General features: G+C 44.4%; 1 protein-coding gene across 6 annotated transcripts in view; it reads left to right on the forward strand.

Annotated features, from left to right (window-relative positions):
• Positions 1-13513, forward strand: part of ACSL6 (acyl-CoA synthetase long chain family member 6) — a 774575-nt gene that overhangs the window by 580230 nt on the left and 180832 nt on the right. The gene's annotated exons all lie outside the window — the stretch shown is intronic.

Raw genomic sequence — 13513 nt, forward strand, 5'->3', positions numbered from 1 at the left:
ATGGAGGGAAAGGTAATGCTACAGTCGGCATTCTCCTACACCTCCTCGCTTGGTTTCATAATCAGACGTTACATTCTGTAGAACATTCAACCTTAATTTACCTTTTGCACAGTGGCTAACATCTCACTTTTGTATACACACACTGTTTCTTGTCTTTCCTTAACAACTAAAGTAAAGAATAAAGCTCACCTATTGACTTTTCTTTTTAAGTAAGTGCTTTACTACTTCTAAATTATTCCAGGTTTCCTGACATACCGTACTATGGAGGCTCTCTACCATCATGCATTGGTAAGCAGACGCCATGATCTGGGCACCACAAGCCGAGTAGAATTACTAGTCTGTGTGTATTCAGCCATGTATTGTGCATGGAAGGGTGAGGACCCTCTAACCTGATACAAGACATAATGTTAGTTACCTGTATTGGTGTAGTTGATAATGAAACCAGCATAAGACGTAAGTTGGCTGGTGATGGGAGCTCTCAACGGATACTTTTGGGAAAGCCTTCCAAGTTGTAATGCAGAAGGGATCTCTATTGGCCCACATACTCTAAGAAAGCCCAAGCTGCAGGTGGATTGCGCAGGCCTGAATAATGAGGCAAAGCCTGGCCTTGGACGTGTATGAAATGTTTTGGAATACATTTCACCTACTATGTGCAGAGCAGTCAAGCCGACATGAGTAGAGTATCTTGAATGGCGGGCCAGGGAGGGATTAGCCGAGGAGAGGTGAGGTAGAAATACAAAGAAGATTTGGGGAGGGCAGCCTACCACACTGGGATGGTAGGGAACCTACTGCTCCTGGCTGAATTCCCATTCCCTAGAGATGAGAACTAGGCAGAGACAAAGGGCCACATTTTAAATGGGGCAGTGCATTAAATGGAGGCGTCGAAGCAAGTTGTAATGCAGAGCAGTAACAAGACGGAGGATGGGGCATGGAGGGGAGATGAGCTTGCTGCAGTGCTTCCCTTCCCTGTTTGCTCACTGCGTTTCGTTTTAACACCGGCATGACATTTTCATGCAGATGTAAAACGAATTTGATTCCTCTGGAATCCGCCTGGGTTTTGCACCTTCTCAAAACCAGACTGAATCTATACGAATCCATTAGTAAATGCCACCTAAAAAGCATAATTAGCAGGTGGTGTTTGTTTTTCCATGAGATGGAGAAGAAATAGAAAGAGAAAAATCGAGTTTGTATCGCTTTCACTCTTTCTTTTTCCTCACCTCCTCGTGGAGGCTCAAAATTGCATGAAGGGGTCCCCAAAGCACATAAATGCTGATATTGGTGGTCCCCTGTATGCAATTCTTTTTTTTAAAAATGAGGCTATCAGTGAAATCCCAGAGGCAGCAATTCAAGATGGACAACCACACAAATGCCACGAAAGGACAAAGCAATGGGGCCCAGATTTATGGTTCCACATCGACAAGTGGGGAAGAATTGGCGGTGATCCCTGAAACAGGCGTGGGTGATATCTTGAAGACGATTGAGGATTTTAGTGTCTACTTCGAAATGAAGGTTGGATTGGTGTGGGCAGTGGTCTAGCTGCTGTGACAGAACTTCCACAGGGTGATAGCAAGTGCCACTGAAATGGAAGGCAAAGTGCCAAAGACTGAAGATGCAGTTGCAAAGCTCAAGGCGCAAGATTGCCCACATATCGCAGAGTACCCAACAGTTGGGAGCAAGATCAGAGGATGTAGAAGGAAGATCTAGACGGAACCACCTCTGAGTGTTGGGAATTGAGCAATATTGAACTCGTACTAGAACAATGGCTCAAGGGCACTCTAGTAACTGAGACATTGGGCCTCATTATAAGTTTGTCAGTCAGGGAACTGCCGGTAAGCTTGCCGGTACCGTAGTTCCCGGACCAGCAAACTACGAGTTGTGCCTTTCTGCCCGCCAGGTCATGAACGTTGCCGGTGCATCCGGCTTCTTCATTGAGCCCTATTAGGCTCAAATGGGAATGGGGAAGAATATTGCTCAGCGCCCAGGAATGGGAAAATACCAGGTCCGGCAAGGCTGTAATGACCCGGTAATTGCCCATTCCTGGGCGCCGAAAAAGAAAAATACCGGCGGCAGCCTCCTAATGAGGCCCATTATCTCAGTACCCCACCCTCGAATGTGCCCATAGAGCATTGTTGATACAGATCCCCTCGTTCACTTACTGTACATGTCTTTAACAATAGGGACACAGTGGTGTGATCATCAGGTAATGTTGGAAATGGAACACTGCACAAAAACACCATGGTATACATCTCCTCTAACTACACCTAAGAGATGAAGAAAGCAAGGAGGTCCTATAACATAGCCAAGAAATAGCTTAGGGACTTGCATCTGAAATGTAGTCAAGCTGAACATAATTAAAGATAACAGGACCAAATACCTTGAGAGACAGCAGGAGGCTTGGGAACATTGTGTGTCAGAGAAGGGTGGATCACCCCCAAGGAAAAACATTGAGAAGCTGGATGTGTGCCTCGGATTGGAGCTGTGGTGAATGTGGGCCTGTCCTTTGGAGCAAAAGTCCAGATGGCAGACCTGTTGGGGGAGAAGTAATCCCCTCCAGACAAGGCATGGAGTAAGAAAAAAGGATTTGCAGAAAAATATGTCTGGCACACACAGCAATCAATGACTCTGATGAAAGTTACAGCATTGCAACTCGGGTGCGCCTGATTGTGTACACTGTGTAAGCATGGGGAGTTTGTGCTCTCTGAGAAATTAAGTACTTATATGTGTTTTACATGTATTGTTAATAGGGTGACAGATGCTTCAGTACTAGAGGGATTAGGGGGAATAGGCTGCAGGGAAAAGGTTTCTGGAAATACAGCCTGAATAAGATTATATGAGGGTGGTCAATCTATCTGTGCCCCCATTCAGTTCTCCTACTGGGACTGAGAGTGGATATTTTGGTTGGTCCGAATATAACCAGATCAGGCATGCTTGGCTTTTGAGGGCCCTCATGAAATGTGTCTATCTGGGTCATGAAAACCCTGGCCCATTCCATTTAGATGATGTGGCGGGCTCAACAGGGATGGTATCACTTGGTGACAGGGAAGCTGGGACCTGGAGACAGAAAGTTCTAAAAGTAGTTGTGCTCCTGCCATTATTTCTTGAATTTCTAAACAAATTATAGACCCACCTCACTATACCCCACCGGTGAGAATGACAGTGGTGGGTGGGAACTCCAATGAAGTCATGGATACATCCCAAGGAATGGTCAAGTACAACAACGCCAATCCCACAGAGTTGGTAGTGTTTTACATAATATGGGGCTCCTAGTTATTTGGAGGAAGAAGTACGTGGGACAATAGGTTTCTCTTTTTCAGCAGACTTCTGCTCACTCTCAAAGATACCTTCCTAGAGGCAAATCGAATGACAGTGATGCCTTTTCAGGAAAGCAGACTCTGTTTGCTCACCATAATTACTCTATTTAGGAGGAACACCTATAAACCACCAGGAATGTAGAGGATTCCCTATTCAAGGTTAGGGATTAGTTGTATAGTTCAAGGGGCAAAATGCAGCAATACCTTAGAATCTATAACCCTTCAGTCAGGAGTAAATGTATGCTCTGGGAAGCATACGAAAAGGTGCTGAACCAAAGAATCATGTCCCCACTGAATGCAAAACTCAAGCAGAGCAAGCAGCAGACCCAGTGGGGCAGAGATCGATTTTTAGAAATAGCCAGTCGGTGTAGTTTTGAGAGAACAGACAAAGCTTAGGGAGGTAATACAGCTCAGGTCACTGGACGGTAACAGAATTCTCGCTGGTTAGTGCCATGCCAGACCTGTGAATCCAGAGGTAAATAGGGGAAAATGGTGGCCTGGCTAGCAAAACGGGAAGAGTGTTTGAGACATATGGTTGAAAACCCGTGTGAGGCAGCAATTCCCCAGAGCGGTCGCAGGGGAGGGGGGCAATGATGTAAGATACTACTAAGATCAATACACAACGACTAGAGATGGCACGGACAAAAAGAATCAAGTCTTCATGAGGGATCGCTCTATTACCAAGTATTCTGGGGGAACAACTTGCACTCCTGGAAAAGCAAATAACAGATAAAGAGATAGACGTACTGGTAAGCTTGGGATGATGAGGGAAAAAGGTCCCAATGGACCTCCCACAGATCTTTGGAAGGACCTGTGTAATAAAAGGAGACTAATGTACAAAGAAAGCAGGGAAGAAGGTTGTTTCATGCAGGACCTGGAGTCGGCCATGGTTGTAGTTACTTTTAAGGGTAGTTGGCGTAGGGACGATTGCACCTTGTACTGGCCTAGCTCACTGAATGATATTCAAACAAAAGTGTTGGATAGGATATTGACAGATAGACTTCTGGGAATGATAGTGGACAGGGTCCATCTAGATCAAAATTGGTTCATCCCACTGCACTCGACTAGGTTTAAACTTTTAGGTGTTTAGATATGGCCATAGAACTGCCCACCTTAGATCGAGGGTTTGATAGCTGTGCTGACCTTCGACTTGGAAAATGCATTTGGTTGCCTTGAATGGAGCTGTACATGTGAACTGCTTCGATGAAGGAGTTTTGGCTCTATGTTCCTGGGATGGGTGGAATGATCAGGGTTAGAGAAAATGGCACTTGAGTGGATGAACCAGTTGGTGGGCCTCTTCACCCTTACCATTTGTGATTGAACCCTTAGCAGAATGTATTAGGAGAGACCGGCTAGGCGTAGGATTGTCAGTGCCTTTGTGGTGAGCGGGGGTATTTTATACACACTCTTTATTTATGCAGTAGAGCTACAGTACACATTCACAAGATCAAATATAATTCACACATTCAGCGGGCATTCTGATCCAACTGAACTGAAACTGTACTATTTCCAATACAATGTGATAAGGAGGTGGTCCCCAATGGCTGCCCTTCAAAAGTGGTGGATGATACTTTTTGTCCTTTTTGGTATATAGTTAACATACACTAAATCCTGCTTTCTAGACCTCAGTGTAACACCCTGTCATTAAAGGTTTTGACCTTGATGTCAGGCCCGGTAAGAAGCGCCAATGCTGTCAAACCAGTGTTCCAAAAGTTACTTTGGCAAGATGAGATTCCCAGAGTTGCCCTGAGAAAGTTGTACAATTCAGTGAGGGAGGCTGGCCCAAGGCTCCTGAACCTTAGAGGCTATTAGGTCCGGATGGTGGCAAACGAGTGTAAATACAAAGGACACGTAGAACCTGTACCAAGGCTACAACCGAACTGCGCTGGGAATAAGCGGCTGAAAGAGTGGCGTGCAGGGGAAAGGATCCTGGAAGGCCCCCACAGGCATAAGGGCTGTAGTAGTGGCTCAGCATCAGGCCACTAACGGAATAGAATGGGCGAGGAAAATTGGGCTCTAGACCCTGCTCTGTAAATGTACACAGTTGAAAGTATTTAGGAAATTGAGAGGGCCCAATAGCTGGGAATATGAAAGGATAAGGAGGGTTGGAATGTGGGCCAAACGTTTTAAAAGTATGAGCTAGGGTTGTCCAATTTCTGCACATTTCAGCAGCTGAACAATATCCATAATGGGAAAATGACCCGTGACTCTGCCTTGATGATTGCCAAGATAACTTTAGAACATCTCATTGGCAACAGCTTCAACTTTAAAATTAAAATATAATTAAGAAATGCATAGTGTGGTGAGACTGCTGTGTCTCGCAAACTTGTCACTTGTGGTACCAGAAATGGAGATGGACAAAAGGATAAGTTTTAAGTGTCCATTGACAACAGTGCTTAATAAAACATAAAATGTCACAATGTTTGCTAAACGAAATATTAAGAGTTTCAGAATGATCAAGATTTCCACAAGTAAAGTTCTGAATAATATTCCCCTTGGCATGCACATTTCTTTTAAGGAAAGGGGCAATGGATTTCCTAATCGGGAATTCAAGACTTTGGACTTCCCCTTGTGTCAATGGTGTTCCACGATACAAAGTCCGATATTCAAAGAGTCCAATAAAAAATTCCTCAAAGTTCCTAACAACAAACTTCCCTTATGTGCAAAAGAGTATTCCAGTGGCCAAACAAAAGTATCTCACAAGGTCTTTCAAGGAGGCATCACCTCTCCTCATTTTGTAAATATGACGATGGTGCTTTGCACCTGTGGCTCTCATCCTGTCTCAGGGATTGCCCACTGCTCGGTAGAGGCTAAGGTGTTCTGCCAGACCTTTGCCTCCTAGGTGTACTTCCAGGTTTCCACTTGCCAAGAGGTCTTGCTGGCCCTGGTGGGGTTTGTTGTAGAAGCAGGGCCCTGCTCCTAACTGCCCAGGTCTTCCCTTGATGCTTTCTCCTGCACATGCCGTCCACCTCCAAACTCTTTCTATTCTCCTTCTGGCTCCCTTTTGTTACTTCTGTTATGTTCCTCACCTTTGTCGCTTGATCTCCAGTGGTCTATACCCCTCCCCTCCTTCTTGATATCCACCTTACTCCTTCCCTGATATATATATGGTCTTGTTTGACCCAAATACTTTCTCTCTCTTGATGGTCTCCTTGTGTCTTCTTTTTCCAACCACTCTCTTCGCCTCCAAGGTTTCTCTCGCTCCAGATCCTCCCCATACTCTCTTTCCTCTTCAACCTCACACTATCCTTCTCTATCACCTTTCCAACAATCTCACTATCCTGTGTAACCTCACTCTTTTCCCAATACCTTCCTCTTTCTTCCCAGCTGGTACTCCTTGCTTCCTTCTCCAGGGCAGTACCCTTCTCTCCCTCATCCCAGACAATCTCTTCCTTTCTCTCTAGCTCTTACAAAGTTTGCTGTTGTTCCTCATTCCCGTCTAGTTCCCAAATGGCCCTCCTTGTTTCCCCCACCAAACTTGTATCCTCTTTGCTCTGAATCCCTCCCACTCTGTTTCTCCCAACGTACCTCTCACCATGGCTTTCTCCGTGCAGTGCCTAGCCACTGTCTTCTCTCCTTATTGGGTCCTTCTTTGGTCCAGGTTTTCAAGAGTCTGCTTTTGCTGGCCAGCTGGCCCAGGACTGCTTGGGGCTCCCAGTATTTGTCTTCCACTAAGAAGATCTTCCCAGGACTGGCAAAGGCTGCTTGGCTGGCTACCTTTCACTTGGTAACTGCTTCTACCCTTTAGTGGTCTCCGGGGCAATAGGCTGCACCTGTCTGCCTTGGGTTGTTTTGCTGGTCTCCCACAGGCCCATGTGCTTGGGGTCATGTGTTCTTTCAAGGGGCTGGCCTAAAGATATATGGGAATTGGCCTCCAATTTGAATTTCATACTGCCCTTTTCTCTATAGGATATTTCATCCCCTCCCCTGATATTTCTTCTGAGGCTGTCTGCTGCTCTCTGCGTGCCTTTGTATGTCTAGCATATATTCTCTTTCTTGGAAAGCCCCCCTGGGAGCTTGGAGAAATGTTTGTTACATTTGTTCCCGCTGTCGAGGGTTTAGGACTTGGAAATTGTAATAGTTAATCTCCTAAAGAGAGAGCACAATGCTTGATACATTTTACCCAGTATACAGTGTTTATATCGAATCCGTTATATTGAATGCCCATATATCGAATCTCTTATCTTGAAAACCTTTATGGTGAATGTATTTAGAGTGGATTAAAGGGTTACATTTTTTGGGAAACGGTCGGGATGAGTTTTTAGGGGTGGGAAACAGGGGTTTGGTGGGGGGGACACCAGCCCCCGAAAAAAAAGAAAAAGCATTCACTTAAGTTTTCAAGATAAAAGATTCAATATATGGGCATTCGTTACAACTTACTTCGATATATTACACCATGTCTGTGTTTGTTTTCTTTCTCTTGGCAGAGAGGAAAACTGATAATATGTATTTATGGAAGCTCTCAGATTGATTCTCCCCAGAAAAGCTACCAGGGGGTTCAAAATAACAGAGCCATTGTCTTGGTTTCTATGAAAATTAACCTTATGTGGTTTAAAGGGCTCCAGTCTCTTTTCTATACCCATTGACTGGTCTGCCTACAGGTTTCCATTGCTTCAAAGAAGAAACATTGGCTTCAAAAAGACTTTAAAGGAGTAATTAGAATGTCTGTTGGTCCTGCTGCATTGCCATTGTGTAACCCAGTCTTAATACTCTGGATGGCTTCTCACCGTCTGGCCTAGCAGTGACGTTCAGTTGCAAAGTTCCAGGTATTGTCTGCCAGTAAATATCACTGAATGTTAAATAATGTTGAGGGATTCAGATGTGCAAAGTTATGACACCACTTGGGGACCCCACAAGCCACTTTTGTGTCATCCTGCGAAACCAAAAGTTCCATGATTTGCTCAATACTATACTTGCCTTGTTCACCATTTGCCTGAGAAGGCCGCCTCCTTTCATACATAATTCTATAACAACTAAATTAATTCTGCTATGCTTATAGTCTGATACAAATCTGTATTCTGAACTTTAAATGATTCACGTTTGTTTTGTATTTTTCAAACTCTAAAGACTATCATCTATTTTTAATTTGTTCAGATTATTTCATCCACTATCTTTCTTTCTAAGCCATCCAAGTCACTCTGTAAATAAGTAAAAACCTATTGGAGTTCTCCTTGTTTTCCAATTGAGTAGCAAATAAACCAGGCATTTAAAAATCGTTTAGTTTCATCCCAGATGTATGTCAGCTTCTGACAATGGTGGTTGGCATTTTAAAATCTTTAGATATCATTCCAGCTCTAAAAAAACAGGACACCGGTGAATCAACTTTCCATCTTTGTCTAAAGTTTATATTAGGGATTCAAGCTAAAATTACAATGACAGCACCATGATTTCATTCTGATAATGTTCTAGGATGTATATCTGTAGCAGAAGCATCTATATAGTATATCCAAAACTATCTTTTAGTGAACAAAATCTGGCAAAAGTGTTATAACGAAAATAACAAAAGATAAAGCAGACAGTTTAGGTCTTTTCAACATTTGAGGTGATTCTCTTATAATAACAAGCATTGGCAATACCAACAACTTGGGCTTTTGTGTAGGCATAGTAAAAAAAGGCACTTACCAGGCACTGCCATACTGGTATTAACTGGCCAATGAAGGTAGCAGGTGCAAAAGGGTGCAAGTACCTGGGCATTTAATAGCTGTTCCTGGCATATGCCTAATATGTGTACACAAGCCAAAACTGTTGGCTTTGCCAATGCTTGTTTTTAACAGGTCTTCAGTGAAGGGCACACATAGTGCTAATAAATTGAGTAGCTGAAGTGCATTTAAAGCCCCAATTAAGTCATTAAATCTCAGAAGACTACTTTGGAAAAACAATGGCAGGCACCTCAAGTGAAACGTTTGATAGTAAGGCTTGATTAAAGCGAGCACAAAGAGTTCTGATGAGGGGGGTGTTTTGGGCAGGGAAGGCCAGGAACTGTGTGGGAATGGCCATAGGGATTAGCATGGCCATTGGCAATCAATGGGTGGTGTGAGGAGCCAGGAATGGGACGCGGACACTGAAAAGTCATATTTGTGGTTATATACTTTTATTAACTAAGAGTTTGGGAAATGCCTCACTGGCCCTACTTCTAAGAGGTATTTCCCTACCTCAAAGTTCATAGCCAAGATGTCCAAAGCAAAACTGTCCTGTTTCCAAAGTCCTATCCTTGCCCTCACATTCTAAAGTAACTCTAATGTGTAAAGGGATATTGTCTTTAATCTTGAAAGGTGCTAAAATGTTAAATTTCAAAGAAAATATAAGGGTATTCCAACACAAAGGTTCCCAATGGATACGATTCACAGTTTGAGAGGATGGCTCCCGTACCAAGGTTACTGTTCAGGGTGTTTCACAACATCATAAGGCACAAAACCTCATTGGAGGTTCCTTAATAAATAACAAAAACACTTTGTGCTCCAAGACAGTTTTAGATATCAGTTCCAACCATACCTAATACCTGATGTATTGCCCTACCAGGTTCTTTGCACCACATTCTCTTTTTACTCTCTTTTTGGGTTTTACATGGTGTATTCCTGTGCCAGGATTTCTTTGAATGGTTTGTTTTCTACAATTTGCAAACTTGATCAATGGCCTGGTATATTCTCCTGCCAGGGTTTTTAATGTGTTCCACTTTACACACACTTGTCAACTTGGGTTTGCCTAGTATACTCTCCTGCCAGGGCTTTTAACCTGTTGCACTTTACACACATTTGCAGACTTATGCTTACCTGGTATACTCTCCTGCCAGGGCTTTTAACCTGTTGCACTTTACACACATTTGCAGACTTATGCTTACCTTGTATACTCTCCTTCCAGGGCTTTTAACATGCTTCACTTTATACACACTTGTAGACTTATGCATTCGCTAAATCTCTGGAGGTGAGGGGTTTTCTTTCTCTCCCCTTAATCTCTCCCGGGCTTTGCTCCCCTTGGTCACAGGTCCCAGACTTCTAACTGTAACAGCTTTGCAAAAGTTCACAAGGTAAGTTCCCCCCCCCACTCTCTCTCGGGCTTTGCTTCCCAAAAATGATTCTTCTTCATTCAATTTTCAATGATTTAGCGTTCTTTGTTATCATTGCCAAAGCACTCCAGTGTCCCTCTTTCTCTCCAGGACTCACCAGCTTTTTTAAGCACTCCTTAAGTTCTTCACGGTAAACCAGGGCCGGCATCTCGTTACTCGACCTACAGTTTGCGGGACCACAGTCATCTCTCACCTGTCTTCACGTCCTTTGCGGCTCCCGCCTGGTTTTCAAGCCTCTATCTGTGTTCCTGGGGCTGAGACGCTGTTCTCCGGTTCCCAGAACCGCCAACCAGACTTGCTTTCTGTCTCTGATGCGGTTTCAGCGGGGCACACCATTTGCTGTAGCCTTCCCCCTTCTGCCTTGAGGCGGTTGGCTCCACAGACTCCTCCACAGCGGGTCATCAGTCCATCGCTCATCCTCGAGTGAACACGGATCGCCCAAGTAGCTTCTTCTCTGCTCATTCAGGTTCTGCCTTTTAAACCTCCCGACACCTGTCAAGTGCTTGTAACTATTACAGTCCATTCTGCAGTTCTTAGAATAGTGGATCTGCATTACTCCCTTCAGCCTCCTTGTCTCAGTATTTTTATATGTTTGGACATTTCCTAGGTTTTCTTTCTGCATGACACTGAATAGGTCTTTAGCAGGTTATGGTGATAATGGAAAGGACATTTTACAATAAGCCATAAAAGCTTGGGATACAGAGGGAACATCCCTAAAAGGGAAAGGAGGGTATGTGCCTTCACCTGACTGTGCCATGTCATCCCCCTGAGGGTCACCTCCCCTCATATGGTCCTCCCTCATATAGCTGACCCGGGGTCAGGATCAGGTAGTGGCTGCCATCCCCTGGCCACATAGGGAAAGGATGGCCCCCCAAAAAAGAATTGAGGACATCGCCAGATTCAACACAGTGGGCACATAACCAAACAACACCTACAAGCTGTGTGTCCCTCCTCATATACATTTCTTCCTAGCAGTACTCGAATGCAATAGTTTCAGCTTAAGGTGGCACAAGTCCCACCTAACACCAAACTAATAAAATTAGTACAAATCTCACGGAAGAGATGAACCTGCTTGGGATATTTTTGTTGGGGCATGATTGAAGTTTAATAAGAATCACAGCAGTCACATTTAAATCAACACTGACTACACTGATTTAAGACTATGGTGGTCATTACATCTTTGCCGGAATCCTGGAGGTAAATCCACCAGGATGTTATGTTATGTTATGCTATGTTTAACGACTTCAAAAGCACTGCTTAGACCCACAGGTATCATGACGCTGAGGACTCCTTATGTAGAAGGAAACCAGTTTGGGAAGAGCAGTGGAACTAGGCAAAAAGAAAGACTAGAATAAATACGTTTGTACGCCTTACAGACGGTAAGATGGTCAACAATAGCATGCATGGCCAAAGGAAGAGAGTCCCAAAGTCCCGGAGCTGACATGGAAGCTTGTCCCCAATTGTGAATCTGGAAAACGGGGAACACAAAGCAGAAGGAGATTCCTTGAGGGGGCATACTTAATTATCTTTTCATGCAGATAAAGGGCTTTGGATCCATAAAAGCCCTGATGGACCAAGCAGAGAGTCTTGAATTTAATTCTGGTGTCAAGAGGAAGCCAGTGAAGATTCCACAATATCGGCAATATGTGGGCACATTTAAGAAGACCCAACGCTAGGCGAGTGGTCGAATTCTGTAACACCTGAAGGCGGTGTATCAAAAACATAGGTTGGGAAAGTAGCATTGTGTTACAGTAATCAAGATTCCATGAGATGGAACCGGAGACAACCAGTCTGTTCTAAAAAATCCCTGAGTTGGGGAGTGACGATAGATTGCAAAGCCTTCATCAGAAACATCGGAAGAAAAATAGGTCGGAAATCTGCTAAAACTGCAAGAACCAAGGTAGGTTTCTTCAGGAAAGGTGATACAATAGCACATTCCAGAGCGGTGATACAATAGCACATTCCAGAGCTGAGGAAATAAACCCATCGTTCAGAGAGTGGTAAGTGCCATGATGAGCAAAGGCACCAATTCAGGGCTGAGCGTTTTCATGATCTTTAGAGGGATTGGGTACATTGGAGAGGAGGATTTAAATTGGCTAATGACTTTGGGGACCTGATACTGTGTAGCAGGAGAAAAAGTCAAAAAGGCCAGTGCACCCTCGTGACACCTTCTTCACACAATAAAAGGAGGGAGAAGAAGCTCTGGAGGAGGCTGAAATATTTTCTCCAATTTTAGCAATTTTGTTAACAAAAAAGCCAGAGAGGGATTCACACATAATCTTATACAAGTGAGAAAAGATGTTTGGACTGATTACCTGCTCCCAGAATGCGTTCTGAGAAATATTTAGTTTTAGCCTCTAGCTTTGTGGTAGTTAAGACAGTGCACAACGAGGGGCCATAGGAAGCATAGCCGTGTCAGCGCTGTAATGTTTGTGGATAACAGTAAATAGGGTGTCAGGATCCACAGGCTTCCTGGCACGGGAGAGTAGCTAGGTTGATTTGCTACCTAAAGAGGGTGTAGGAGTAAAGTTTGTGAAAGGGATAACAAGATGATAGACCACTCAACCAGGAAGGCAGAGTGAGTAATCATGTTGCTAGCCTCAGCGAATATTAAATCTAAGGTGTGGCCATGATGGTGAGTAGGGTTTCGGTCGTTTTGACCGTAAAAAAATGGTCGAAAGGGCCAAATGTTCGAAAAATGATACCACCAAAGGATCGAACACCAAAAGTTCGATCCTTTGGAGGTAGCATAGGAGAAAAAAACGGGGGCTGCGGGCATTCCCCCGCTCGCTATACTTTATGGTATAGCGAGCGGGGGCTGCTGGGGACACTCCCGCAGCCGTCCGTGTTTCAAAAAAAAAAAAAGAAACGGGGGCTGCGGGGGTGTCCCCCGCATTGCCCCGCTCACTATACTTCATGGTATAGTGAGCGGAGGCTGCGGGACACCCCCGTAGCCTTCTGTTTAAAAAAAACGAGAAGAAAAGGACCCTGCAGCGCCGGTTCCCTTTCACAGAAGTGAAAGGGAACCGGCGCTGCAGGAACCAGCGTGAAGATGAAGGTAAGTGGGGTTTGTGTATGTTGGGGGTGTGGGTGGGGGGGTGTTGTGTGTGTGTGGGTGTGTGTATGTGTGTGTGTGTGT

This window comes from Ambystoma mexicanum, chromosome 3p, assembly GCF_040938575.1.
Source record: "Ambystoma mexicanum isolate Mex_15411 chromosome 3p, UKY_AmexF1_1, whole genome shotgun sequence".
NCBI lineage: Eukaryota > Metazoa > Chordata > Amphibia > Caudata > Ambystomatidae > Ambystoma > Ambystoma mexicanum.